At 38.4% G+C, this 4,523-nt stretch overlaps 1 protein-coding gene across 1 annotated transcript in view; it reads left to right on the top strand.

The window, feature by feature from the left end:
• Positions 1–4,384: 4,384 nt before the first annotated feature.
• LOC144971664 (uncharacterized) overlaps positions 4,385–4,523 on the top strand; it is a 12,316-nt gene continuing 12,177 nt past the window's right edge. Inside the window, exon 1 of the mRNA XM_078912738.1 lies at positions 4,385–4,523. This exon is cut by the window's right edge and continues 859 nt beyond it. The gene's annotated coding sequence lies outside the window, so the exon portion shown is untranslated.

The raw sequence follows: 4,523 nt of genomic DNA, 5'->3' as shown, positions 1-4,523 counted from the left end.
TAAATAAATTTTGTTTTTAGCGTTTAAATCACCCCGACATTTTATCGCCGTTTTGAGCCGATGTGTCACAAATGTTTGTTTTGTTTTTTTTTTTTTGTTTTTAATCACTAAACGTTAAACGTTACCATTACACATTATATATATTATATAATTATATATATTATATATATATATATAAATATTATATAATATATATATAAATTATATATATCACTTTTGTAGTAGAAGCATCCATAAAAAAGAAGATATTTAAATTTTTACTTCGCCTTTTAAATAAAAAAAACAAAAGCAAATAAAGTATGATAACAAAAATAAAGAAGAAAAATACACAGAGATGACTCACCCCCCCCCCCCCCCCCCCCCCCCCCATTCCCCCCCCCCCCCCCCCCCATCCCCCGCGTAAAAAAAAAATACCAAAAAAAAAATAGAAACAGAAAAAAAAAAATTCAAAATCCCAAATAACACAAAACACAAACCAACAAACTAAAGACACAAAAATAGAAGAAGAAGAAAAAAAACACACACACAATCTCCACACCTCCCCCCCTCCCCCCCCCCCCCCCCCCCCCCCCCCCCCCCACAAAAAAAAGCAACACCTCATTCATGTTGTCACCTAGGGTCCATAACCAACAGCAACACGTAACATGTAGAACAAGACATGACCTGACGCCTTTTAGGCGATATTACAATTTTGTCCGACAGAGACAACGCTGTTAACGGCCAGGTACTCATTTTACAGTTTCCGGTCCGAGCGTCATACCACTAGACCACATAGCCACAAAGAAGGGGTTTAAAGTTGAAATGTCTGGAATTGCGCTATATCAGGTTTTGTCTGTCTGTGTAATTCTCTTTAATACAACATTACAACTTTTTTTTTTTTAATTGAGATTTTATCTAGTGCAATATTCACTAGACGTGTAGGACGGGACATGACGCCTGTTAGGCGAAATTACAATTTTTCGGACAATACAACGATGTTAACGGCCAGGTGCTCATTATACACCTGAGTACAGTGAGAGAATGTGAGTAAAGAGCCTATTCCAAGGACCCAACTATGCGCCGAGCGCGAGGCTCGAACCCAGGACCTTCCGATCCGAAAGCGAGTGTCATACCACTAGACCACATAGCCGCACCTCAATTCTCATATGGGTAATGTTTCAGGGGGCAGCGTGGCTCAGTGGTACGGTCTTTGCTTCGTACCCGAAAGGTAAGAGGTTCGATCACCCGCCGCTGCCCTGTGTGGCCTTGAGCAAGTCACCTCGCTCGAGCTCAATTTGAGGCGCTGCACTGCGGCTGACGCCTGGGTTATTCCATGATCCATTCTCCCCTTGGAATAGACCCTAGAGACAAATTTCACCTACTGGATGAATAAAGAGAATGTTATTTATTTTATTATAATTCATATTTCGGACTGTAAATAAATTTTGTTTTTAGCGTTTCAATCACCCCGACATTTTATCACCGTTTTGAGCCGATGTGTCACAAATTGTTTTTTTTTTTTTTTAAATCACTATATACTTAACGTTACCATTACACACTATAAATAAACATTGTCACATTCTCACCGCCCATTTATATAAGCGTTTTTCTACTATTGCTGTTGGTGTTGATTTTTGTTTGGTTTTTTGTTTTGTTTTTGTTTTAGTTTTTCAAAATTTCTTTTTATTTGATTTGGCTTTTTTTTTAAAGGCGAAATAAGAATTTTAAGATCTTTATTATTGATACCTCTTATATATATACAAAACAACTCAGTCCTGAAGATGGCAAATTAAGCCTGAAACATTGATGTAGACTGCCCCAAACATTGTGGTAAATATTTTAAATAATAATTCGCTCCATTACTACATGTCGAGCACTTTTCGTACCATATTTGTATCAAACACGATTCAATATATATATATATATATATATATATATATATATATATATATATATTATATATATATATATATATATATATATCACTTTGGTAGATATTGTGTCAATAATAAAAATCTTAAAATTCTCATTTAAAAAAAGCCAAATCAAATAAAAAGAAATTTTGAAAAAAATCAAAACAAAAACAAAATAAACAAAAAAAACAACACCAACAGCAATAATAGAAAAACAAGCACACCCCCCCCCCCCCCCCCCCCCCCCCCCCCCCCCCTCGTTCTCCCCGTGAAAAAACAAACAAACAAACAAACGAAAACTAGAAAAAAAATCAAAAATCCCAAATAGCAATACACAAACTAACAAACCAAAGACACAAAATTAGAAGTAGAAGAAAAAAGACACACACATATACAACTGTAGTTGTGACCAAAAATATACATTGTCACCTTCTCACCGGCCAATCAAAGAAATACCCTGATTGTGACACGACACGCGACAACGTTGTGTTGTTTTTGGCGACGACGACAAAGTTCGCGACAAACAATCAATTAAAAATTAATAGGATTAAATTATTACCCCACGTTGTCCGTCATGAGCCATAACGCCCCAGGTTTGTGTTACAAATGAATTGTGGGATTACGTGTATTCTTATATCTAGAAACTTATCAAACGAAGAATTTGTAAATATATAAAAAAGAGTTGAGCATTTATATAGGGCAATATTCACTAAACGTGCTCAAAGCGCTTTACAAATGGTTGCTGACCAACAGCAACACGTAACATACAGAAAAAGACATGACGCCTGTTAGGCGATAATACATTTTTTTTCCGACAGAGAGACAACGCTGTTAAAGGCCAGGTACTCATTTACATCTGAGTACGTTGCGATAATATGAGTAAAAAGTTTTTTTCCAAGGACTCAACTATGCGCCGAGCACTTACGTTTGTTTTACTTGGGCAAGATTATTTACCCCCAATTTGCTCACTCAGACAACATGAGTGATTCCTGTTGACATCACACCTAATTTGTTTGATGGTTATCTATATTACTTTAAGGCATGCTTGGCGATGGGATAAAAAAAAAATATAAAATAACATTTATAATAACTTTATATAACTTTATTCCTCCCACAGGGGAAATTTATCTCTACAAGGGTCTATTCCAAGGAAAAGCCTGGAATAATCCAGGCGTTATCCGCAATACAGCGCCGCAAACTGAGCTATGGCGAGGTGACATGCTCAAAGTCACACAGCGCAGAGGCGGGTGATCGAACTCGGTACCGTTCGGGTACCAAGCAAATTCGTACGGCTGAGCCACGGTGTCGTTGCGAAAGGGAGTCATTTTATATTTTTATATGAAGCGCAATATCTCAAAGCGTCTCTAGCAAACAAACAAAAACAAATAAAAAATAAACAGACGAACAAAAAAAAACAAAAAAACAAAAAAAAAACAAAGAAAGGATAATAATAACCAAAAAAAAAAAAAGAAAAATACACCGAGATGACTCGCTCCCCCCCCCCCCCCCCCCCCCCCCCGAAAAAAAAGTAATAACATCTAGGAGAAGTGATAACACATGCAAGGCGATATCATATTTATTTTTTGATACAGACAACGCTGATACCATCCAGGTACTAGTTTTGCACCTGAGTACAGTGACAGAATATGAGTAATGTGCCTTTCCCAAGGACTTACGTTACGCCGCCTGGATTGGAACTCAAAGCAGACGCCTCACAGTCCGAGCTTCATACCTCACCACAAGACTACAAAGCCTTGTAGGTGGTCTCAGGTTTAATTCCCAATCAAAGAAGGCACATATTCAGTTTTCTTTGGGATTGGGGTAGAGAGGTAAAATAAACGGTACTTTTTTTTAAAATGAGCTTTTATTTAGCGTAATATCCACTAAATGTGCTCAAAGCGCTTTACAAGGTGTCCCTGGTAAACAGCAACATTTAACATGTAAGACGGGACATGATGCCTGTTAGGCGATATTACAATTTTTCGGACTAAGACAACGCTGTTAAAGGCCAGGTACTCATTTTACACCTGAGTACGGTGAGAGAATGTGAGTAAAGAGCCTTTTCCAAGGACTCGACTATGCGCCGAGCGCGAGGCTCGAACCCAGGACCTTCCGATCCGAAAGCAAGTGTCATACCACTAGACCACATAGCCGCACAACCTTCCTTGCCTCTACCCCCACCCCGGTATACCCCACACCCTCCCCCACCCGTAGAGATAATCTCCGATCACAATACAATAGTGTCAAAGTCATTGTTTAACTTACATAACAATACACCTCATCGGTGTAGGTAGGCCGGCATGGTGACCACCTGGTGACCAACCTGTGACGAACCCTGACTCCAAAGGCCACCGATGAATAATGGGCGGGGCCTCTGACTGACCGATCGCTCTCATTGGTCAGTCTCTACTGCCCTCTGTCTTACTTACAAAAAATTGAACCGATGTCTAAGATTTTGGAAATCTTAACTTCATTTTCAATTTGAGATTCAATGCGAACACATCGATTTCGAAAGTTCTTTGATTTTACGATTCATTTCATCATGACTATTTATTCTATCATCATGGACTTGGACTTTGCCTAATTTGTCAAATTTCATGGAGTGATTTGTGTACTTCTTGTAGATAAGTG

Source organism: Berghia stephanieae, chromosome 4, assembly GCF_034508935.2.
Source record: "Berghia stephanieae isolate SIO BIC M18660-M18661 chromosome 4, UCSD_Bste_1.3, whole genome shotgun sequence".
Classification (NCBI taxonomy): Eukaryota; Metazoa; Mollusca; class Gastropoda; order Nudibranchia; family Aeolidiidae; genus Berghia; species Berghia stephanieae.
The sequence above is the reverse complement of the archived record's forward strand: the minus strand, read 5'-3'. Positions and strand labels throughout refer to the sequence as shown.